General features: G+C 31.6%; 1 protein-coding gene across 4 annotated transcripts in view; it reads left to right on the top strand.

The window, feature by feature from the left end:
• The window catches only part of LOC122505758, a 110852-nt gene that overhangs the window by 50581 nt on the left and 32897 nt on the right, over nucleotides 1–27374 (top strand). For 3 of the 4 annotated variants that reach the window (XM_043617598.1, XM_043617576.1, XM_043617583.1), the window contains one exon: nucleotides 25142–25196. The gene's annotated coding sequence lies outside the window, so the exon portion shown is untranslated. Of the gene's footprint in view, nucleotides 1–21659; nucleotides 21699–25141; nucleotides 25197–27374 lie in introns of those variants that run through there. The other variant, XM_043617591.1, reaches the window with a different exon arrangement.

Here is a 27374-nt window from a genome sequence, read left to right on the forward strand (position 1 = left end):
GAAGTTTCATGCATCGGTGAACTCCGTGAATCTTCCGTGACTTTTAGATCCTACTATTCGTAAGCGGACAGCGTCAGTAGGGGAAAGTTTAAACCGCGAAGAAAGTGATACAAGGACGAAGGGATTGACCACCTGGTAGGGAGCCTAATCGACAGCGCCGAAAATTGAATTAGTTACTGCCTGACCGTGTGTTTTGTAAGAGGGTGTAGAGAGCTATTCTCAGCTGTGGTTTCATTGTTGAAAAACTTGTACGGTATTTTGAAAGAGAATAAATTTAGTGCTGAGTACCATTCACTCTATCTTTTGGGATTAGCAGGTATGAGTCAATCATCGTCTTCTCGATAAGTTGTGACAACGAGGATACAACGTGGGTAAGTCGTGGGTTACTTTTGTCGTTTCTCAAGAGTCATATCCTATTCCGACGACTTGGCTCTAAATTTTGGTCAAGATATTCAAATTCGCTGCCTACTTATTAAGAATAACTCCCAAAGTGCATATTCACAATTTGTAACGGTGGGAAAATACATTTTTATAAAGAAAATTGGGAAATTCGGATGACCGAGAATCATTTGAAGCGTTTGCTGAAGTGTTAAGTTACAATATTACAATTTGCTTGCTGATGCAAGTCTGGAGATCCATGTGGAAATGAAATGCATATATATGTGACGGGAGGTCGTAAAACCACGTGCTTATCGTACACATGGCACTCTTGATGTCGATAGGCGCAAAAATATGTAATTGTATAGTGTGTAGAATGAGTGTGCATTATATGACTATAGACTTATCTGAAGATTCTATCTGCGTCGACATTCACATTTATTGGGTTGTAATTGCAACAACGAACCGCGAGTTGATCATCATAATTAAATAAATCTACTGATTTGACTCAGTTAAATTTTATTATACTAGGTTCGCTTATTTTAACTCCTCCGCATGGGGCTTGATTATTTATCCTGTAACTCATCCTGAATTCCGAAATCTGACTCTACATCCTGGAACTTATCCCGAATTGAGCATTAGGAATTCTAAAAACTGACTCCACATTTCCGTTTCGAGATTTTGTATTCCACTTTCATTATTCAGAAATCAGAAAAAAATATGGATATGGAATCCGTTATACATATAACATTTAGAAGGTATAAACGAAATCCGTAATGTGAAGAACGAAATTGCCAATGTCGAAACGGAGTTGTGAATGTGAAATACGAAATCCGAAATGTCAGTTCGGAATTTGATTCTGCGAATTCCACGTTCCGGAATTTGGAAATTCGAGTCAATTCTAAAATTTGGAATCAGGATTATGGAAGCGGAATCCGATATAAAACAAAGGTGTAGAACGTAGAATACGGAATATAAAGTACGAAATCCGAAATGTCAAATGGATACCCGGAATTGCGGATTGTGGAACTTGACTAGTTTCTTTTGCTCTAATTTGAAGATATTTAATGACTGCATTCATCATACTGCAAACTGCACTCAGAAGTATAATTTCGTATGTTCTGATTGACTGTATTCAATAATATGATCGTACCAATTATAATTTAATTGTACTAACTCCGGATGACGAAAATCTGACCTCAACCCGAAAAGATGCGGACAGATAACGAATTCTCCAAAAGCTGTAACCCATAATTATTCCCCTGCTTCTGGAAACATTAATTTGGCTAAGAAGCACTAATTTGAAAATGCACCAAAGACTGAGTGTGTGCGTAAAAACTAGGTTCATGCAGTCTCATTTGAAGTGATCTCTCATTTCTGCAGGAGTGAGTTTAATGAGCCTGCTTCACTCATGCACTCTGCTTGATTAAGTCTATCGAATTGAAGCAGGCGAAAGAATGAGTATGCAAATAGTTTAAAATTATATCTCGGAGTAAAAAAGGAATAAGTAATTAAATGCCAAGTGGTTTTCACTCTCGGAGATTTCAATGAAGTTTACATTTCCGCGAGATTTCGTTCCCAGGGGTATTCCTGAACAAAAGAAATGATGCCTGTCCAATCGCCCGTTCTCTTTCTCCAGGCGTGGCGTTTTTCTATACACCATATCGTTTAGCCGAACTGCGAGCGACTGATATTGAACTCGACCAACTTTCACTGTGTGGCGCAGTGTGGCGGCGAACAGCGGCGAATTAGCCTAGGCGTGGTCACGACTTTATAAAGCTTTATAAAATCCACTCCCGTCGTGCGGTTCGCAATCTATTAACGATGTAGAGGAAAACGGTTTTATTCAACTCGAACTTTTCCACACGACGTTTACAGAATATTTGCATCGAATCGAATGGAATCAAATCAAATTTCTCGACAGCAATATCAATCGATGCCGAATATGGCGCAAGTCGTTTATACGTTTTCCTTGAAAAATGGTATAATAGGCTATTAATTCGTCAAGGATTTGAACTGTAAACCCTGAATGAAGTCACAATAGCCCCCGGCGAACTAATAAACTATTTAATTTCTCGTGGGTGGTTCGTTTTATTACTCGGACTTTGTGTACACACACACGTATGTTATATATTGAGAAGTATTTCATTTTATTGCGTAGGATGTAGGTCAATTTCATCCACTTTATTGCCCTTAATCCATTTTCTTTCAAATTGCTTGTGACATATTTCACTTTTCGTTTAACTCTCCCTCTCACGCAGGTATTGTACTCTTTGTAAGTTAACAAGGATATAAATATAATAAGTCATAAACTTCCACAACTTTCAATTGCATTAGTTGCTCTTGCTATTTTACAAGAATAAGATTTGATTATTTTGCAGAAAGATTCCCACTGCTATAAAATGCATAGCTTACTTCTTGTCCCACCAAAATGTTGTCAATGTTCGTCTCCGTTCACATCAGTTTTAATTTCCAAACTTAATTTTATACTAGAAAATAGTTTGCTGAATAAAAGTGTTGTAACCATTAATTATGACTTTTAATCGACTAAACGATATTTATCGACTGCACTTAAGAAAAAATTAATAGAGAATTATATTTTTACGAACGTAAATATTTACAAACAAGAAAATAAATCTTACACACTATAAATTACATGAAAGTTTGAATTACAGTTTCAAAAATTGCAAATTATTAAATAATCTGCATTCCTAATTTAAATATCTAAAATTGTTCAATTAAATTTTATTTATGTTTACGAAATTAAATGAAATTAAAGGCGAAATATTGTGGAAAACTTTTGAGATGTTTAAAGAATGTTATGTAAAGGAAAATTTCTTTTTTTGTTTCATAATTTTTCGAATACTCTACTTCTGAGTATTAAAATATTATAAATAACGGAAGTGAATTTAATTGCACACATATAGTGAAGTAACATAAAGTCTTTTGGTGGAGCTATAATTGAATCGCTGCGGTCTGACTGTAACGTGTATTTACTACTGCGGAAGATACAGTTTTATTACCACACTGCGTACTATTTGGACTGCTAAAGAAAAGTCTTTAAAGCACAAAGTATCTCTCAGGGAGGGACAATAATAATAAAACGAAGATACTTTTAACATCTTAAATTAAGATACTTCTTTTTACAGTGTTGAGGTCAATGATTAGGAATCTAAAGTAAAAAATTCAAAATGGCGAATTCAATGTGGCGGGTGAATTTTTAAAAGTTTATTGGATTCGCTTATAGGCAATTTTTGAAATAATTTCCCGAGAATGGATAGGACATTGAGATGAAAACTCGAAAAATTTATTGTCAAGTGCAACTAGAGACAAATTGTCAGTTGAGGAAATTGATGCAAATACCGTAATGAAGTATAATAAATTGAATACATAATTTTAGTAATATAGTCGTCCAGCACCTGTGATTCTGTGAAAACGGGAATATTATCCTCAGTTGCCCCTATTTCTTCCAGTTTAGCGTGGAAAATGACCTGTCAGTCGCTTTACGGCAGTATATCATACCCGTAGAATTCTTTTCTTACAAACTCGGTAATTACTGGTATCGTATACATGTAAAATACCTTTATATTTATGTAATCTAATAACAGTGTTATAAAAGTGTAACTCCTGTCACTCTCACTTTATCTAATATAGCTAAGGTTTAGTCGTTCATGCGAATTGCGAAATATAGAAATGAATATATGTACGCACAATATATGGTATATAACACTGCGGATATTTTGTATCTGATGTCTTTCAAGACTCGTATTTCTTTTCTTTTCTAACATGCATATTTTCAAGTTGAAATTGCAAACAGGGTGTTTTCAAAAATTTATGAAAAGTTTCGAGTTTTTCCCTGAAAAAACAAAAAAAAAGAAAAAACTAAGAATATCAACTCCAACCATCTTTGCTATTATATGTTTTTCCTATAATCCACGCGTGAAAATACATTATAAGCGAATTTTTAAATCTATAGGTAAAAAATAGTAATCGTTAAACTGTAAAAAAATTTAGGGAGTTGACGGTCACGGGAGTCGGAAGTAAAATTTTTCGAGTTAAAAATCAACTCCAAAAGAGAGTTTTTCAGTCTTACATTAAAGGTGAGATAAAAATGATAAATCTACAAAGAAGAAAACTGAATTCAAAATGATCCCCGTAATGCAATTTCATTATTAATCATTAATATAAATTTTATTTATTCAATTAAAAACATTTAATTTATTGCATCAGAATAACTTTTTTATTAGTTTATAACTATATAATAGTCAAATAACATGCGAGAGGAAAATTCTCTCAAATGAAGAGAAGTAATAACTTCTCTTAACATATTTATATAAATGGCAAGTAATGCATTAAATTTAGGAGATTACTTTTTTTAGGATGTGCTTAAATAGAAACATTTGAAACCACTGAGTAGTCTTTTTTCTTTAAAACAAAAAGTTTTGTTTGACACTAAAGGAAAGAAGCAGAGAAACCAGTTTGTTATGAATGAAAGAAATTATTTCATGTAGTAGATTGAGATTTTTAAGATATAAAACATGAGGAGATTAAAATAAACGTTACTTTGTAAATTTTCCAGAATAAATTGAGTTTTTTTCTTACCACAACGAGTGAAAGTAGCTCAACACTCAACAGTTGACGAATCGTGCTTGATATCTTACGTCGCGACGTATAATGAAAAGCTCTATGTATATTATATTATTGACATAATATATGAACCTCATATATTTGAGGTCTGCTTCAGTTAAACTGAATTCCCAGTGCGTTTCGTTGCAGATAATAGTAAGTAATACGCACGTGCATACTTGCGTACCAATTCTCCCGATATCTTTATTTTAATCGTTTTGAAAGTACGCCATTCGGTAAGGTTGTAAGGTTCATATGATATTGGCAAAAACTCGATTGTTTTTCCTTCACGTTGACCACAGTTGTTACGCTGATTGTGAGTTTAATTTCTATTTAATGATGCTAATATACCTACTTAGGTAAAGTAAGCCATTTACACAATTTATTAGTAGACTAGTGCTTGTAGAGAAACGTTATTGTTATAAACCAAAACGAGCGAGTTAATAAATTATATTGCGAGAAATAGTTTAATTCTTTCTGATATTACGAGGTAAGTTTTATTGGAGGGAAAAGACTCAATATACATTGTTTCTCAATAAGGGTTTTTATGTGTTCATAATTTCCCCTCTTCAAAGGTGTGCAAACATTTTCTCTTTTAACTGTCATGGAAAAAAGGTTTATTTCCTTTTATAATTTCACTGAAGAAACACTGGTCTTATTTGAGAGCAAAAAAGTTGAATTTCTAGTCTGGAAATCTTTAACGCTTCCTGCTTGCCAGTCATTGAAATTACCAACTACCTACTCTGTTATTTCTGCCCTTTAAGCTTTTACAGTCTCACGGCTTTTAGGGGGAAAAAACTTTTATTTCAAACAATTTAGAGTTCTCCTTATTTTACGCAGTTTCTCAGTTTTTACTGCTTTTCTCGCTCGCAAATGTTTTAATTAAACAACTGATAAGAATTTTTTAGACAAAGATTTTTTTAGTCTTTATTGAATCTAAATTTTTTTTTCTTTTTACCATTGAATAATATAACTCATAATTTTGTAAACATTCTTAGGTATTTACGTCCGCTGTTTTCAAATCTGATATTAGATTTAAAAAATTTTAAAGTTTATGCGTTTCGATCAAAGTGCGTTACGTTAAATTGAAAAAAATATTGTCAGACATTTAGGATCCTTCAATTTGAATTTTTTCAATCTGAGATTAAATTCAAATTCAGTGGCCCCAAAAACCCTCGAGTACAAATTTTTAGACAATATTTTTTGGTCCCCATATTGGATTCGCTATTTTTAATTTTAACAATTTTTCATTAAATTTGGTCGACATGTTGAATCCGACATTTTGAATTTTTCAAATTTAACATTAAATTCGGATTCATTGACCCCAAGACGATAAATATAATTTAATTTCACCAGACTGCGAAGGGGTTTAATTTATTTTTCTTAAGAGCAATTCCACGTGACCTGATCCAATAAAAAAATTAGATAATGATAAAGAGACTCAAACTCTTTCTTAAAAAAAATTAATTAACCCTTCTTTTTTAAAAAATAAACCTTATATTCCAATTTTTAGAAAAACTACCACTTTTTTATTTTTACATTCTCATCACATGAGAAAGTATTAGTTTTGGTCGAAAATTGACTTTCGCTAATTTCTTGAAATCTCGACGTTTTGGGGTCCCCTGAGTCTGTTAAACATGGTCTAGAAAAAGTGTCTGTCTGTATGTCTGTCTTCGTGTCTGTCTGTAGACACAATGGTGTCCCTACGATAACTTTTGAAAACCTTATCGTGTCAACTTGCAACTTTGCATGCACAAAGTTACTGTTAAAATACAGATCGAGTTCGTTAGCCAGCCAGTTTCGTCGAAAACTACACAAACTACAGTACTTTCAAAATTTTGAAAATTCAATTTTTTCAAATTTTAATATTTTTAAAATTATATTACTTTAGATCAAGAAAATACAAACAACTTTTCTCTGTAACATTTTTTCATAGAAAGTCAAATTTTGGAGTTATAGGCTCTTAAATAGTAAAGAAAATACTCAAAAATCCTAAAATAACGCTAAAAATCAAAATTTCTCAAAGAGAAAATAGTATATTGTGCAACAAGTACAGAAAGAAGCTGTTTTCCGACGAGTGCAAAGTTTGCTGTCCCGAGCGAAGCGTATATTACTGTAAAAAACAGGTATTCTACAAATAGAAAACAAATACCTATGTATATCACCAAAAAAACCCAAAAGTTTAAGAACTTTGCCGCACTAGTGCAGCAAAATAAGCACTTTGCCGCACTAGTGCAGCAAAGTAAGCTCTTTGCCCCACTAGTGCAGCAAAGTACTGTTTTGCGCCTACTTTACAGGCATGCAAAGTATTACTTTCCTTACAGGTGTTGCACAAAAATTATTACATTAATTTCCACATATTCTCACCCCAGTGTACTAAAAAACACACACACACATTAACTAAAAACTAGTAATTTCCGGAAAATTCACCGTATATATATATTTTTTATCATTTTTTTAACAAAAAACCCATATTCCGACTCAATTATCTCCAAAACTATTGTCCAGCTCAACTGTGTTATAGAAAAATTTTAATTAATTTTCTGAAATGTTAAAACTTTTATAAAAATCTGTAGTTCACAATAATGCAAAAAAATCTTTTAACTGTTTTTTGAAATTTTAAATGTTTGTTATTTTTTGCATCAACACCTTTATAGGTTACTTTAAATACTTTAATTTAAGATATTTAATGTTCTTTTACATTTTAGAACAATAAATTACGTGTTTTTTATAGCCTAATTTAATATTATTCTTTTTAATTTTTTTTCATGTATACCCTTTTCGTAAAGTTTTTTGTTTTTAATAAATAAAAGTAATAAAAAAATAAATACTTATTAGTTCATTAAGCCCTTTATATAAAGCACGTAAAAACTAAGGTTACATATTTTTCAATTTTGCAAATAATTAAGGTGGGCAAAAAAGCATGAAGATATTGTATGAATTTATCAATTTCAGCAACAGTTTATTTTTATCATGTTCACTGGAAAGCTCAGATTTTCAAAATTTACAATGGCGGATCCAAAATCAAATTCGCTTCATACTCGTTACTCGGGAGTAGTTTTTGAGGTCGTTGATTACTAATCTGGCATCAGAATGGTTAAGAAAATTAAAAAATAGTTTGGATTTGCCTGAAGCTTATTACTTGGGGGTTTCTCAGGTCGCTAATTACGAATCTGACATAAGGTTTTCAAAATTCAAAATAGCCTAAATCGCCTTGGTAATTTCGTGAAATGCCTAGGAAATTTCTAAATTTCCTAGTGATTCTTAGGCATTTCGCGAAATGCCTGGACTTCGGGTTTTGCCGGTTTTAGGGGGGTAGGTGATAGAACACTCGTACGCAAGGACGAGTACGAACGGTAAACGATTGAATTTTGAGTCAATCAATGTATTTTTAAATACCCTACAAGATAGTTACAATAATTTAATAGTTAAACAAAAATTTTCAAACAAAAAAGTTGAGAAAATGTCATTTTTCACAATTTTTGTTTTTAAAATACCAATAATTTCGAAATTTATTATCGAATTAGGTTCAAAAATAGGTCAATCGAAGCGTTTTTTAATGCTCTACAAGTTAATAACGATAATTTTAAAGTTACTTCTACATTTTTCAACAAAATTTTCAAAAAAGTCTTATTTTTCAAAATTTTTGATTTTTAAAAGTTTAATAACGCCAGTTAATATGTACGAAAAATGTTCAATTAGGGCTCAAATGATGCGTCTAAAAAAACTCTACAAAATTATGGAAAAACATTTATAGGTGTCCTAACATTTTTTTAAAGTTATGGGTAAAAAACGTTTTTTTGCAAAATTAAAAATCAAAAAAAAATTTAGTTAAACTTTATTAATATATCAGAAAGTACTCTCACTTTATGTCCGCAGGTGAGATCTACAATTTAAAAAAAAATTCAACCCAAAAGCTCTTGATGATTTCGAGATATTTATGAAAATGTGATGTTTACACACACACACACACACACATACGGAATGACATTTTTGAACTCCTGAGGTCAAATAACATAAAGATATGTCAAAAAATCGAACTCGATAAATTTTGGTATTACAATACTTCCTCTATGAGGAAGTAATAAATTAAAAAACTCACTACCAACAATTGGAATTTGTAAAGAAAATAAGTAGGAGTTAATAATGTATGTGTTTAAATAGGCGTTAAATTTAGTGAAAATTGAAAATAGTGGTGTAGGTATATTTAAGTTAAGCACACTGTAAAAAAAGGTTCTAAATTAGAGCTAATTTCGGTATTAAAATAGAAGAAAAATTGGTACTAAATTAGTACCTTTCTTTTTACAGTGCAGTAAGTGCTACTAAAATGGTTGACAAACGAGTGACATTCAAGGTAACACGAGGTAACATGAAGCGAACTACTTTTCCGATACATGCCTCGGCATGTGCCTTATAGGTAAACCGCGTGTCACGCGGACGTGCCATCTTCTTTCGTTTATATAAAAAGTACCGCTAGTCGTCGAACCGCAGACAAGACACACACGCGTATTGAGTAATCATTTCTCATGGCCGTGTAGCTGCTCTCAACTTGGAAACATGCAAGTATAGCGGTATGCTGTATGTGCGGTCAGTGATACGCACTATCTGCGAGGAGCATCCAGTTAATCGCTCGGATAATAAATTAGACGCCATATGATTTATCGTTTTTAACATCGGGTCCGGCTTAATACTTTTCTATATAAAACATTCTCCGAGTCAATAATAATGGTCCACATTAAACGAGGAAATTGTACCAATTTTTTAAGCGTCATCCACTTTTTTTAGTCTAGACGTTTTAAGCATAAAACCAGTATATAAACCACTCTCGATATAATTAATTGCTCATCGTTTGCTAGATGACCTTCAGAACGCTCGCTACATTCTAAAAGTGAAATTTCTCCTCGCCGAGTTTATAAATGGGTCAAATTTTTTTCTCCTTTCCCTTTTTAAGACGAAGAAATGTTTTTAATTGATGGAGATTTTTTTGTTTTAAACGCTGAGAATGTTTTGTAGCTGTATATTATTAGTCAAAAGTAAATGGCTATGAATGTTTGACCCTTGCGATTACAATCTTTAATATGCTCATATTAAAAAGAAATTTAACTTTCTAAACTTTTATAATATGCGGCTATTGGATTGAAAGGTTAATGTGTAAACAAGAAAAGGAACTTATAGAATTGCATTAATTAGCAATCATTCAGGGTGAGAAAAAATTCTGCTTTGTGCTGAACTACATTTTCAACCGCTCGCACTCCTTCAACAACAATTGGTATTTACTGCTCTTTTTTACGATTAGGGTTCCGTAGATCGAAAATACTTGAAATATACTGTTTGTTGTAATGATTTTGTTTTACAGTGTACCGTTTTGTTGTAGAGGAAAAATAGTGATTAAAACTATTTTATTCTAAACAGTTGTTTTATGCCCGAAGGTAACTTTATGTAATTAGACTCTTGATAATAGATACATAATCCATTACGTAAATTAATCATCTCATTGTAATTTGCATATCAGCTTTATATAATAATGAACAGCGGTTTACAACTAAGCAGCATTCACCGCTTTCGCGCACTAGAACAAAAATTGTAATTCCGTTTGTTATGTAACTATAGATATAAACTTTACTTCAAGTTTACAATCTTGGAGGTCCACTTGGAAAGATTCTCCGGAAGGTACTTTCTAAAAATTGCACTGGAATTGAAAAATATTTTCCATCCGATTTGCAATCCCATCCTGATATTAGCTTTTAGGGCGAAATTCCCTTTCCGATCGCTAAACGAAAACTATCCATAAGTGCTCATGACGCACATATGCGCTAAATTGAATTAAATTAAATTTTGCTAAACGTATAGATTTCTAAACCAAAAGTTTAAACAACGATCCCAATGTTTTGTCGTCAATTAGCTGAATATTCAAGTCATGAGCACTTATGGCCAATTATAGTTTAGCGCATATGTGCGTCAGCGACAGTCAATGGGTTAATTCTTAATCCAGTCTTGTTTCCGTCTTTTGCTGCTGATTCCAACACTCTGAGCTGAATATTTTGTTTTCATCTCTGCCATATACATAACTTGTTTACCAACTTTCAGAGTGCAAGTCAATCTTTCACTACAGCGAGAACGAAAAAAAAAGAAAAAAGTTTGTTTGCGAGGAAAGCCGCGACCGTTAGTTTATAATATCTCAGACACGGCATAGAGCAGATAGGTGATAAGACACACGCGATACTAAATTTTGCTGAACTGACTTTATGTCTTGCAAGTTCGAGTCGTTAACCGGCCGATACAATATGTTTCTCTTTCTCTTATATATATACAAACACACTACCAGATAAACCATAACTGCCTATGGTGTTATTTGCCTTATTACAATTTCGCACATAGAGATTGGCATCACGCATAGGTGCGTGATTAGTCACAAGGTGGCACTTGCGCCACTCTTCCAATCGTCACCACTGCAGCACCAATCAAATCTTTCTCGGAATGATATTGGATAAATATACACATATTGTGTACACATAACTGTATACATGTACAGAGATTGCTTCATATCCTAGCAATTGTAGCGTGGGATCATGGCTACCGATGAATTAACGATGAGGGAGAAAGAGAGAATAGATTGTTACAAGAGTCTCAGAATAACCAACTTTTCAACGACCTTAAAGGAGACCTTAAAATTCAAATTCAGGTCAATCGTCAATCGGCTCTATCTGCGCGACCGTTTTGACCTATTTCGTACAAGCGAGAGTTGATTTTCTTATACACTATTTATTGATAATATTCCAGGCATTCCGATTTTATGGAACTTTCACTAAATTTTATTACAAGAATCCTATTAAATTTCAAGGCTAGTACTATTTACATACATCGGAAGCAATTTCAATATTTGTATATGTGCATGAATACACTTGTGAAATATAAACAGTTTCCTTGGAATCTTTCCCCGGAGAAAACTGGTCTTCATTTCTCCTCTGCATTTGAATGCAACTATTTCTCATTAAAGTATATATAGATATAAATATTTTGAATACAGATGAGAGATAAATCCCTTTTCTCATGAAGGGATTTTCTCAGAGACATTTTTTTCAAATGTAAATTTGTCTTTTCATTTCTTTTTTAAGGTATTTTGTATTCGTAGATGTTGCTTAGTACTGTAAGTATTTACAAAAGGTTGTGAAATTTTTCAATAAAAGTTGTTGAAAAAATATTTTTGGATTGTAACTATTGGTACATCTGTTGTATAATACAGCTTTGTAGGTATTTATGAGGCGCATGAATATAAAGAAACCTTTATTTGGTTCGACTAAGTGCGTTAAAATGCAATTGCATTTCAGTCGACATATTAGATCCGAAATTTTGAATTTTTGAAATCTGACACCAAATTCGTTATCAGCGACTCCAAAAACCTTCGAGTAACGAGATTCAATCAAATCTGTCGAGTTTTTTCAAATTCGTTCCTCCATACTTGATTCGTCATTTTGAATTTCGCAATTCTGACTTCAAATACGTAATATTTTACAAAGTAAAATTATTTGTGTATACAAGTAAACTACACCCACACAGCACCGAAACTTTCCTAAAAATGTTTTAAAGATTTACTTGCAAAGTTTAGTGAAAATTGTGTAAAGATTTAAATGTCCCACTTCAATATAAATGTAATTTAAATGTTCAGGAAAGTTTGACGATAAACATTTGTTGAAGTGGGACATTAAAATTTTTACACAATTTTCACTAAAACCTTTGCAAGTAAATTCTTTTAAGTTTTCAAATATATCTTTAATAAATTTTGAGGACGGTTTCGATGCATAAGTGTCAATGTCAATTGATAAAAGTGACATTTCGCAAATATGACATTGTCAAAAATTATACTTTTTGGTAAAATGACAATTCGTATAATTGATATATCGCAAAAGTGACAATTAGAAAAGTAAAACAAAATGTAAACTCCTCACTTTTTTGAGGAATTAGTAAACGATTCAAGACCGTAAAGAAACCAAGCATAGCATTATCAAGGAAAATATGAAATGATGAATATAATGTTGAATGATGAAATGGAACATTGTACGAAAGGAATTGAAAAGAAAAGTAATTGGAACTTTCAATCAACTTTTCATTAAATTAAAATGTCGAAAAGCATAATTCACAGTAAATTCCCCCCCGAATCACTGATTTCGAAAACTTATGACTAAAAAAATCACCTTGATGTATTTAGACGGTTTTGAGGTGTGAATTTTTCCAAGACACATGTGCTACCTTGACATTTCCAAGTTAAATTATATATATATATATATATATATATATATATGAATATGATCGTTATTCGTTGCACAGGGCCTTTCAAATAAATATCCTTGGTGCGAACCTTTCCAAGTTTGGTTACTGTAGAATAAAGACATATAGTATAACGCTTAATCTGATTTTATAAAGAAAAGTAAATTAATTCACATCCTTGTTATTCGTTTTGCCTTCTATTCTAATTTTCGGTATTTTTTCTTCGGCCTCTTAATGTCTTTTGTTTGGCGGTGGATTGTATGCGCGACCGGATAATGGTATTGCGACGAATGTAAAGACGGATCCTAATAGGAAACCGTAGCGAAGAACAATGGGGCCTCGGAACGGAAAAAATGATTTGTACATACGCGCATATTTACTACGTACGATAAGACTTGCAATGGAGACTCTCGACAAAACGCTCGAGTATTGTCTAACATTTTCGCTTGTTTGTCGGCCACGCCTCGTTTCTTTATATTATTTTAATATCGACGTAAATCTGCTGTCCGCAGTGACCGGTCTACCGATATTATACACAAACGTGCTCCAGACTCTCCCTGCTCAATGCCGTTGGCGTTGGGCACGTTTGCACGATTAACTATTTCGCAACTCTGTACCGGTTAGAGTTTCGTTTTTTCTCTCATTTGACATCGGCTGGTCACCAAAACCAATTTTATCCTTTCATTAAATTTTATTACATTGTGTTTCTGCTTTTAATTTTTATCTCCTCGGACTACGCTAAAGTAAAGAAATAGTTGCAGTTGCGCTTGTTGTTTTTTGTCGAATTTTGTCGAATTTTGTCGAATTTTCTGTACCTAAAAAGCTTACTTTTGTTTTATGTATTTAATTATAATTATCTGGAATACTACAATGCTTTTAGTCGATATTGAAATTGCGCACCTCTAGTTTTCATATAGTCATTTTAAATGAGTCTCGCTGATAATTTCGTGCCAACACTCTGTTTTTTCATTTCTTCCCTTATTTTTGTAATAATTTTACACTGTACTTTTTGCAACAATTCTGTGAAATTAAAAATGTTCGGTTATGTAGGAATAAATAATTATACTATTTATTAATTAAGTTCGTTTATTTGATATAGATGTCAATTATTATAAAGTTCAATAACAAAATGATCGTTTCGCGACTAATTAACATTTGTAAAAAACAATCGTCTTAATGCACTCTGCAAAGCACTCAGCTTGACGACTCTAGTCGAACTCAAGTCCCACCTCAATTACCAAAATTCTAATACATGACTCATACTTTCATACCATTGTTGACATCGATAGTAATTACAAGAATCTCAATTATATTACCAATTACCAATGAATCACACGAAATAGCATTGCGAATTGCCTTCTCAAAATCCGCGAAAGTTGTTGCAGGTGAAAATTTCAATTTTAGTCTAGAACATTCTGAAATTAAAATTACGCGGCCCGTAATTGCCAATTGAATTGGTTGTCTTTAGAACATCTTTAAGAAATCCTTCGAAAGGTTGCAGAGGATGTCTTTGGGAATTTTTACATCTTTGGGCACAAGATGATTCAATTAACGTGTTTAGGACATAAAATGTCCTCAGTACATCCTTTGAGCAAACATAAATGTTTAGGATGTCCAAAAGATATAATGTTGCCGTATATCCACTGGAAAGTTCTAGATCAATTGCTAACAGAATTACAAGTATAAGTTTCTGAATATTCCGCTGTCTCACTTCAGAGAAAGAATTTGGACCAAGTCCGGATTGTTGTGAACTGTGGTCCAGGTGTCTTGCATAAGAATTTTGGGTCGTTTCGTAATCCTTCTGAATCAGATTTCTTGCCTGCCTCAATCCAAATTGTATGAAGATTTTTTGCAAATTGAAGGCACACTAATTCTTCCCCGAAAGAATTACAGATCTTTCGGGAATTTCAGGTGTTGTAATCACTCTAAATGTGAATTTGAAATAAGTTATGAGTAATCTGAAAACTATTTGAATTAAAATCCGCATTTACTGGATTGTGTTTGGATTAATTTGGAATTAATTTCGGAGTTAAGAGAAGTAATTCCGGAAGACAGCTTTGGATTAATTCCGAATGCATTAGTTACAGGAATTAAATGAATTACCAATGGAACCGAAATTGCCGGATGTCAAAAACTTGATCTTGAACCATACCATAACGGTTGGAATTCTAAAAGTTTCATTACATTGACTTTTTTATTAGCATAAAATTTCCTTCGGTATATTAAGAAAATGATGATTACAGACCATTTGCTATTTATTGCCACAGCTCTTCTATTATATTAGCATTAAATTTAAAAGTATCTGAAGCAATAAATATTGGCACAGATCCAATAATGAAACAAGACAAATGATGCATCGTTAAAGAGGAGAGTGAGAAAAGTAATGCTGAATGAATTTCATTGTTTTATTTATAATTCTCTTTTAAATAGAACGACTCACTTTTTAATGCACACACGTTTCTTTTACTCTCGAGTTGTGAAATCTTTAGTGTATGACATCACGAGATACACCTTAGCGCGTGTGTTTCTCGCGCTGCTGAACTCACAGCTGATGTTTGTGCACCGAAACAACTCTTGAGAAAGTTGCCGAAGAACGATGCGATGTATGAGAAAAAAGACGAGAAAGAATCGAAGGGTCCGATCGATCGATGAATCAAACTCCGCAATGTTGTTTTTTATCATTAAAATAAAGGCTCCGAGCGAAACTGGGTGTTGCCGAGAGCCCTAGTTATTTCGAATAACAAATTACTTCAATATTAGATTTATAATTAACAAGTAATTACCACTGGGTGTAAAAATACCCGAAGGGTAACAGTAGTTTAAAAATTACTGCAATATTTTTACCTGGACCGCCATGCCAGCAAAGATTTCAAGCGAAAGTTCCTGATATTCGGAAATCCGAGGATAGTTTTTGTCGAAAATTTATTAAATACAATGGAATTCATGCTGAATTCGAGTGTCATAATAATTGAAAATTTAACTCATGTGGAAAGATTTCTAGGAAAGTGCTTCTTGAAATTTCAATTGGCATTCGACAGAATCTCATTTCGTCAAAGTATTCCTGTCATAATTCCGACTTCCGACGAAATTCAAAAGGAAATAACCATTGCAAATTTTTATTGGAATTCCCATGGAAAAGATTCCTAGGGAATTTTTTTTTGGACTTTTCATGAAAATTTCAAAAGGGAATTAAAATACGCATTTCATATACGAGGCATTTTACGTGAAATGTCCTAAGTTGAAATTTCAACTTCTTGAAAAAAATTGAAACTCGAGGAATTTGTTGTTCTATCAAGTAGAAATGTGACCCAAAAAATATTTTTGATTTTTTCGAAAAATTGAAGGGGGTAGAGGGGGGTCAATTTGACCAATTTTGCCAACATCGGCTACTTTGTGATTTTTTTCTGAACATACTTGTAATGGGAAAAATTTTTTAGAATATGTTTCTGAAAGGTTTTTTCGTCCTCTTTCCAATGGTGTATTTTATTTTTTAATATTTTAAAAATTTACCCTAATTTTTGATAATTTATATTTAATTTTCAATTTCCCAAAAATCAGTCCGTTTTTTTTTTAAATAAATTATTGCAAACGAAAGCTGAGGTTTTTTCCTATCGGCATGTAAATTTTCAGAATGCCCTTTTTTTTGTTTTTGAGTTATTGAATTTGAAAGAATAAATTGCGGCGCGCTGCGTCGCGGTTGCACTGAGCCGCGTGGCAACCCATGGCAACCGGCGTGAGACGAGGCGCCCGGGACGCAATTTATTCTTTGAAATTTAATAACTCAAAAAAAAAAAAAAGGGCATTCTGCAAATTTACATGCCGATAGGAAAAAACCTCAGCTTTCGTTTGCAATAATTTATTTTCAAAAAAAACGGACCGATGTTTGGGAAATTGAAAATTAAATATAAATTATCAAAAATTAGGGTAAATTTTTAAAATATTAAAAAATAAAATACACCATTGGAAAGAGGACGAAAAAACCTTTCAGAAACATATTCTAAAAAATTTTTCCCATTACAAGTAAGTTCAGAAAAAATTCACAAAGTAGCCGATGTTGGCAAAATTGGTCAAATTTACCCCTCTCTACCCCCTCCAATTTTTCGAAAAAATCAAAAATATTTTTTGGGTCACATTTCTACTTGATAGAACAACAAATTCCTCGAGTTTCAATTTTTTTCAAGAAGTTGAAATTTCAACTTAGGACATTTCACGTAAAATGCCTCATACCTAGATATTATTTTTATCGGAAAAGAAATATTGATAAAATTCGAATTCACTAGAAAGATAATATTTTAATCAATATACCTAATGAAAATGATCCATAACGATTTATTTTTAATGTTACACATTCTAAAGCAAATTCCTTAATGTTAATCTATGGAAAGCATGCAAATATATATATTAAAGAAAACATTTAAATAGAAACCTCATTACAGCATGAAGTGAAATTAGATTCAAGACACGAAAGGAATATAAAATAATAAACTATATCGATGGTTTTATGATTATCTTGGCATCTAATTGGCATCATTAATATAAACTGGATTTCTTATTGAAGAGAAAAGAAAGTACGAGTCTTAATCATTTATTCTAGATTGAAGCTTATTTTGTTGTTTGAGAAGAAAAAATCCAGTATCGATAGTTTTTAATTCCCACGAATACAATATTGATTAAATTCCGTTAGATGCTAGTGACGTAAAGCGTATATTTATTAATATTTTGAGAAAGTCATTTTTTATAAACGAATAATTTACGACTTATGCAAAGCGCCACACACGTGATTCATATCGATACTAATGTTTATGAAATTGTCGTCATCAATGCTTTTGTCGTTTCAAAAATTATAAATTCCTTCAGGTCTATAAATGTTTCTTCATTTTTATTCATTTTGATCCCGCGATCGAAGGAAATTATTTTTATTTAAGGATAAAAATAGAAAAATACCCAATAATTTGTTCCTCGAATATTTTTCGTTGTAAAATCGTTGTAATATCGTTTTTTCAAGTGTGTTTATTATTACATAAAAATTTTGTTTATGTCGAAATATTAAGTGCGTCTACTGAAGAGATTAAAAATATAAATATAATTGTAACTGACAGTGTAGCTTTTTTTAATGTTGCCTTCATCAAAATTATTTTTACCGACATCATGGAGTGCTTCAATCAGTTTAAATATATATATATATATATAGTATATACAATATTTTATTATCCAAGAAATGATCATAAAAGGTACAAAATGATTGCGCGCTGGTAATAATTTATGTAACGGACATTCTCAAATCAATTATTCAATGTGACATTTGAAGGCAGGTAAAAAAAATGGAAATATCAGACCTTACAACAACAAAACCGCACACTACAGGTGTTAGAAGAGAGAGGGAGAAGAGGCCAAATTTTATACTAGCGAAACACACGCGCGTTATCTTCTTAAAAGGAATTCCAATGAAATATTTACCATCATGACGTATTACTTTACCGCTGAATTTAAATAGTTTTATAATATATTATTAAGAAAAACATTAGCATAAAATCAAAGACTACTTTATTTTTGTAAATAAAATAAATAATCCTAATTTTCCCACTTCCTTTATTATTTTAAGAGAATCAGCACTTATTACTTCATAAGAGAAAATATTTTCCTTACTTTAGTGGCTAATACATTTTTGCGTATTAATATTCTAACACATTTGAATAGAAAGGAATTTTTATGTACCTACCTTTCATTTTTTTTCTATTTCATACGTTATTTTTGATATAAATATAACCAATTACTTGACTATATTAAATAAATAGTTAAGCATGAATCAAAAAATGTTATTTTAAAACGAATTCTATTTGAACCAGTAATTTTAGTGTTTGGAGCAAATACTATTTAACTGACATAAATAAAAATTATTTGATACAAATAAATATTTATTTTAAAGACTACTATTATTAATATATGTTAATTCATCAATTGCAATTTTAATTTTCTAATCTGACATATTAGACTTGCCATTATGATTTTTAATTTTTTAGTCTGTCATATTGGATCCGCCATTATGAATTTTTCAAGTATAACTTCAGATTTATAATCAGCTAACATAAAAAACTATTTTATAACCAGAAAATAAAAAATTGTCTTTGTAGGAATAATATCCTTATCTATATGTAGAAAGCATTAGAGTTTGTGTCGTGGCACATTTAATATTTCTTTTTATAACTCAACTAAACTCTATTTTTTTAATTCAAATTGATGTTTTTTTGTGAATACAACATTGTACAAATTTTTTTTGGCTCAGTCTGTATTCTAAAATTGTTTCTGATGAGGACTCGATATTCGTGTCGAAAGTCAAAATCTTTTAAAAATAATCTAATTTACTTAATAAAAACCATAAATATAGGCCAAAACAAATACAAGAGTTTTTTTTATTCACTTTTCTGAACTGAAATAAATAAAAAATGTTAAAATTGTCTTTAATTACAATAAAAAAGGTTATACTTTGAGTTAAGCTTACAATTGTAATCTAGAAATTGTTTTCTTACTATTGAGCATGTGTAACTCTTTATCTGTGTAGAAGAAAAATTATTTTTATTTATGACGCGTATAATTGGAGTTGTTATTGTCATGCTGTTTACAGTTACCATAATATTTTCAAGATTAGAGGTAATTGTAAAAAGCACTTTTAGCGGCAGTCTGTTCTAATTAAGCCTTATAATGGCAGAAACAGTTGAATCTAAATCATAGAGAGAGAAAGTTTGAGAAAAAGGAACGAGCGTTAGTCGTAGAGAGGAAGAAAGAGAGTGAAAATGACAGATCCTATAAATTTGTCTAGGAAAGTAACCCAAAAACTCAGTTGTTTTTTAAATTATTATTATTATACTCTTTTCAATTATTTTACTCAAATTTTTTAAAACAAGTTTGTCAATTAACTTTTTTGAATTAGTTAAATAATTAATATTAGGTTGAATTGAATAATACAATTCTTGTACGTTATTATTAAATTATTAAAATTTTTTGGTGATTTCTTATTTTTCTTAATTACTAAATTGAAAGTTCTGAGTTCCCTAAACATGGATCTAAAATATATTTAAATAATAATAATAATAATAAATGTCGAATCTAAAATAAAGAATAGTCTTTTTAATATTTCTAATATAATCTTCCTTAAACTTATACTCGAGTATTTTTTAAGTCATTTTAAAGTCATAAAGAAAAAATTGTCCACCATATTGAATTCCAATGAAATTTTTTATACCTCTTGATAAACATTTATTGTACGTATTTAAAATTATGCAGATTGTTGTGTATAAAATTAAAACTCAATTACACTTTCTTTCGCCCCATAAAATTCTTCTATAAGGAAGTGAAATTAATTAATTGTATAAAATTTACACTACTTACTAATTTTATAGCATTCATTTTAAAATTTTTAATCCACTGTTTTGAATTTCAAATAATGTTTACTGTCATAATAATAAGGAACATCTTAAAAACCTCTATAATAAAATAGTTATGTCAAACTAATAAAAATAATTACCCCTGATTCTATAATTTTTAATTGCATATAATTCTCGGGGAACTTGAAACGTAAGATAATAAAAAGAAAACAAAGAAATTTTTAGAAGGAAAGAAAAAGTGGTATTAATTAGTTTTTTTAAAGTATTACACGCGTTTATTATTATTGCCTTTTTTTATCTCCTCCCCTGCTATTCCGATCGCTTTTTATATATTCTACGTTTTTGTCTATATGTTTGATGATTTTGATATTATATCTTTTTGTGTAAGATTAATATTTTAATGTAAAAACTTTCGAATAATTCAGGTATACATATGTGTATGAGTTTTTTCACGTATTTATACGTGTACATAAGTATATTTTTTGTTGACATGTGATTGTATATGCCATATGCGTGTATGTGTTTTAAAAATAAGAATATAATTTGTATATATATATATGTGTAACCGCATGATTCAACGCGACAAACGAAAAGAAAGAAGCAACTTATTAATGTAATAAGAAATAATTTCTTTTCTTAAAAACGCACAAGTAATTTTGTCATAAAATTAATTCCCTTAAATTGTAATACCTACGTAGAATGTAAAAAGTCCTATATTTCTGGAGTGATTTTCAAAAAAACAATTAAAAATATTTGTGGGTACGTAAATAACGAGGAATAAATTGAAATAAAAAAAACTGTAATTTTATTCTTATAAAATCAATGATTAACAGGCAGAATTTCATTTCAGACATTTAAACTAAATTCTTACAACTTATATTCACGCAGAAAATATTGAACAGAAAGGTGTAAAAGTCGTGAACTTGTAGCAGTTTATTAATGCTCACTATGTTATTAAGTCATTATTTTTAGAAGAATGCCATAATATTTATTAAATTAATGACGGACGCAAATAATTGAGTGTTTTAAAAATTATTACATACTTACGTGAGTGTAAATGCTAATTACATTGTGAGCATTAAGTATAGTGTGTATTATAAAAAGTGATTGAAAGTACAGTTCAATATTAAAAAGCATACGCGCAAATTATTCCTAACCTTCTGCTTTTAGAAGCAAAAAAGTCATACACTTTCTTAAGTAATTTGCTGTTAAAGAATATTTTTATACATTTATGGAAAGTTAAAGAGTAATCTTTCAAACGGATGTTAAATTTTTAAATCTTATATATTTACTACCTTTAAAATACGTTACTTTATTATACTTTTGACTTTTTCATTATTTATAAATACATTGCCAACTTTTATGAATGTTGTTAAAGGAAAGAGTTTTCCAATTTTTTTTTCTCGTGGAATGGAAAAAAATAATTTTTGTGAAAGTTTACTTTATTATATACGCGAAAATAATTTTAAGGAAAGGGCAGAAAACTCATTGACCTGCGAATGATTGTCTAAAAGTTAATTATATTTATAAGTGTGAACTGAAAAATATTGTAAATTGCACTTTGTATCGTGAAAGGTAAACAAGTAAACAAGTACATTCACCATGCCAAAGTCATAAGTTAAACTCAGCATGTAGGTTTTCCAGTTTTTCTGGAATATTATTTTTGTCACAAAGTTACATTGAAAATAAATAATACCGGATCGAGTCTATAATTATAACTGAAAGCCGTCTTTTACATATTGGGAAATCAAATTGTACCAATTTTTCTTGTTTGTATTTACAGGCACCAAAAATATCTTGCTTGACATACACACACCCTAATGATTTATAAAGCAATAATTCAACAAGTTTTCGTACAACCAGAAAAATTGAGTACATGTTGCAAAATTTTACAGACTTTTTTAATAAAACTTGACGATTTTCATAAAAATTTTAGATTTCTTCGCGGATTTCTCGAAATTCCCTTGCGATTCCGACTGAATCCCTTCAGGTAACTTACAGTTATTAATAAATACACTTATACTTGAAAGATGTTAAGTGTAACAATTCAGAATTCCATGAGGTAATTTGGAAATATTTGAATTTCATCTCGCGGCCTCTTTTATGGAAAAAAGTGATTTCAGTTTTTATGTCATTCATAATAGGCTTTACATGCGGTTTCGCTAGCTTCTCCTTAAGTAGCTTTCTCTATTAAGAAAATGAGAGCGGAAGAAGTAGATTCGTACTTTATTATCAATAGGTGTTCCACATTTCAAATTACCTTTATTTTCAAGTTCCTTATTATATTCGAGGAAAATAGTGCAATGAAAATTTTACAGTATACTTTATTCAGCAGGAGAAAGTGACTTTAAATATAATGTATAACAAATTTTTATAAGAATACTAAAGTAATGTTATAAAAAAAATTTATTCTCATACAAATGCCTAACATATGTTACAACCAATTTTTAATTCATTTGCAATTTTCCTTCCGTCTTCAATTTTTAAATAGAATGATTACTATTTTTATTGAAATTAATTTGCCATAACGAAAAGTTTGCTACAAGAAGAAAAGAGCACTTACTGTCTTATTCTCACGGGAGTATAGAATTCATTAATAAACTGGTTTACATTTAGAAATGTTGCGTTAATGTTTGGAAAACAAGTTATGGTTTTTCAGAAAGGTGGACGTGGTCACCCAAAAGAGTGCTTTAAAGTTTTGCAGACTAAAAAATTAAAAATGAAACTCGATAATTCTTTTATACACAGTCGATGTCAGTATAGGTTCACAAAGAGCTTTCGTCAAGATAATCTTAAACTCTTCCTTTTTTACCGTCATGTGCCGCTTGCCTTCGATCCAGTGTGGAGCGACAGATCCTCGAATACAATTTTCTGGAGAATATGATAAATCTAGAACTTAAGTATTAATTAAAATATTTTTTGATTGTAATTTCTGACTTGACAAAAAAGTGTCCACCTGTGAAGGTTCTGCAACAGAATCCCAAGAATAGTCCCGGACAAAGTTTGCATTGGGAACCAACGTGACGTGTGCATGATGTCTCATCTTAGGGTCCGGTCCTAGGCATCCTGAGAAAAATTTGAGGATGATCATTTCCATATAAGAGTTAACAAGAGGCATGGCATCTACACGCTAAACGAAAAGAAAACAAGAGAGAATGCGACTCGAAACTAAGACATCGATATTAATTCAGGAACACGAAATCATGAAATACAATCCAGAACCTGACTCATCTTAAATGTAACAAAATACTTTATTACAATATTCCGATCCTTTCGTGGCTACCTCCGATGCTCCAGTGGGTTCACACCTCGGGGCACCGTATAAAAGACATGAAGTGTGCTTTTCATCATTCTTCCTTTCTTTATTTTCTATTTGTTTCCTTCCTTATATAATTAATACTTGAGACTTGACTTGACTTCGACATACCAACAGAGGGAAATGTTCAAAAATTAGATGTTGCTCGTCTTTCGTAATTCCATTTTTTACTACAGTGCCGTACGATCGACTCGACCAATAAGGCAACGCTGAATAATTGATTCGCACCCAACCATTGTACATCGATCTACAATTAATATTTCGTCAAATTATAACCCCGTCGGAAATCGCTAGAGGCGTCACTCTTGATCTCGTGCGATTTATTAAAACTATTGTCAAATAATAATTTTATCAAATAGAGCCCCGCAGTAATAATTGAAGGAACCATTCTTCTCACAAGACTCTTGCAGCAGAATATTTAGCACCTCACCACGGAAATCCCATAGAAATACGAGACAATTTATTGTTGCACCTTCCTTTATGTATATTCTCTCCCGCACACAAAAACCCCGTAACATCTTAAGCATAAGAATACAAGAAGTGCGATTTATGCTAAAAGCAAAATTACGATTTTGATCTCGTGTAGCACTGCTTCCCTTATAGCAAAAACCAATTAAAAAACTTTATGGCTTATTTTGTAAGCAATAGGGGATGTAAGGATGGATTTTTAAAATTCATTCCAAGAAAAAATAACGTAAATATTGTTCCAAGCAAAGTCCAATAATTCGTCAAGTACATGGTTCCCTTTCTTTCGCTCGACATGCAGAGAAGCAACTCACCTGACATTTGTACAAGTGGATTCAAAATGTTCCATTTTTTATTTTTTAACACGAACACGCAGGCATAATCGTAAAAAATTATTTTTAATAAAATGCGAGATGGAAAACAAACATTTCTTAAATTATTCAATGCATAATAATACATTACGATTGGAATTACCCTCTTTGGGATAAAATATACTCTTTTAAAATGAAATATTAATTAATGTTTATATTAAAATAAAACTTTGATTACAGATAATGTTATATATATGGCTGTAGTATTAAATTATAAACTGATTATTATATAGAATTATTTTATACTATTTCTGCAATGTGTCTCGTTTTTAAATGAAAATAAAAAATTTTAATTAATAATGTGTTTCAATTTCTAAAGTATAAATATTTAATTACAGGGACGTGAGCAGAAAAGTTTTGAGAGGGGATTCCAACAGAAGCGGTAACTATATGGTAATTACTAACCTTTCATTTACTATTTCATGATAGTTTATTCTCTAGATCATTAAATTAGTTATTATTCTCTAAATTGCAAGTACACGTCACTTAGTTATCGAATTACTAAACAAATTCAGATACCTATTTCTTTTCATAACTATCAACTGGCATGAAAAACGTAGCTTTCAATTGATAAAAATATTTCTGAAAATTCCATATTCCATATTTTCGAAGTACAGTGGTTTCCAAATTCCAAATTCCAAAAACGTGGCCAAAATTCGAAATCTGCCTAGAAATAACCAATCGCACGCAGTCCACCATACCAAATATTTAATCTTGAGAAATTCTGTGAAATTTCCGCCTCTCCTAAAATGTAATCTCCTTACAACCCGTCTTACATTGCCGTAGGAGGAAAGGAATCATTATTCGCTTCGACTGGAATTATATAAAATTAGAGATAGCCCTTAGAATAGAATTCGCATTTGTTGTGATTGTACTAGTAATGGTTTGAATTGTAGTACTGAAGTGATTGAACGTCTACAGAATGACTTGAAATTAGGAGTAATCGCATTTGCCTGGATCACCCGACTAATGGGTTTTCTCGCTAGAGGAGATTATCGACATCCGAGTGCTAGTGATGTGTACTGAACAATAATCGACAGTGCACATCATTTTACCTCGACGTCAAAGCTCCCTCTTGATATATTTGAAAAGTAGCGAAAACTGCTTCGATGTTCGATGATCGCAATTCAATGTACCGCTGACAGTGATTCGAGGGTTGCATTCTCTGATGAGCCCAGCGATTAACAGATCTTTCCAAAAGGACCAATACGTGATGAGACGTGCCGCCCGCGATTTCCTCGATCCACCAAAATGGCATATTTGAAATGCATTTGAAGGTAGCCAGTCACCTAAAACGTCGACTTTCACTTCTAATAAAATGCGAAGGCCTGCCTCGCTGGCAAGAGGCAAGACTTATTCTCGCTTGCTAACCTGGTCGTGCCAGCTAGACTGTAAGTACCGTCAAGACTCGAAGACTGTATACTCTACGTGAAGTACATGAACATGTTCGTACCTACAGTCGCAAAAGTTTCACGCAGCACGTGTGGCAACTGGTGGTCCATTTGAGATGCAAGGGAACTTTTGTCCCGGGGGGTACGAAGTACATGTCGGGGCGGCGCGGCGTGCAATACACTCAACCGCACAAATCACGTTGTATTTTAGTCGCAACGTAGGTATCTCACGCAGTGTACCAAGCGGTCACTGCCTCGCCAAATGCGAGAATTGTTTGTATATTTATGAAGGAGGATCGGTAACACGAAACGAACAGGACAAAGTCCTCTCAACAACTGTAATAGGTGGAGGAATTTTCTCATTATTTTCAACAGTCACAACTCGAATAATGTTTTCTACAAATTTTCCTTCAACCACTAAGGAAAAATTAACAAACTTTTCTCAATTTACACCACAAGATGGAAATTTATTTCAAATGACTACTATATCGAAACTTTTTTATCTAAGGGTCAACTAAGGGCGTAACTTATTACGGACACTACATTCAGGATTCAGAATTCTGTATTCCGTATTTTGAATTTCACGTTCGGAATTCAGAATACTGCAGTAGTATGAATCACATAGAGCGATAAAAAATTCACACAAATTCATGTCGGACCTATAAGTCCCGGGTCTTCCCGTAAATCAAATTGATTATAATACTAAATAGACATTATTCTAAATTCATTGTGAAGCCTGTGTCACGGTAACAAAATTTGAATAAATCAAAAAGTGTAAGACATCGCGGTGTACGTATTGTGCTTACAAGACACTCGACATTAAGTTTAACTTAATAAAATTTATGTTCGGTGAACGATCTACATCAGTCCAGCTTCAGGAATAATTGCTAGATCCAAATTGGATCATCTTTTCTTCTGCTTCTACACCACCACCAAATAAAAAGGGATTTCTCCATTGGTCATCAGATAATAAGGTTTAATTTTATTTGAAAAATTTGTCTAAATATTTTTAACGTAAATTGCGTATAACAGATCTTTTATTAATTATCAAATTAACTTGTACCGACCGTTTAATGATACACAACACAGAAAACCTTAAAATATCTGAGAGGAGATTCCGCTTCAGACTTATGAACCGACGGATACAAACGACGGCGAAACCAGAACGATGAAACTTGGA

The sequence above is a fragment of the Leptopilina heterotoma genome, unplaced genomic scaffold, assembly GCF_015476425.1.
Source record: "Leptopilina heterotoma isolate Lh14 unplaced genomic scaffold, ASM1547642v1 Lhet_113, whole genome shotgun sequence".
NCBI classification, from domain to species: Eukaryota; Metazoa; Arthropoda; class Insecta; order Hymenoptera; family Figitidae; genus Leptopilina; species Leptopilina heterotoma.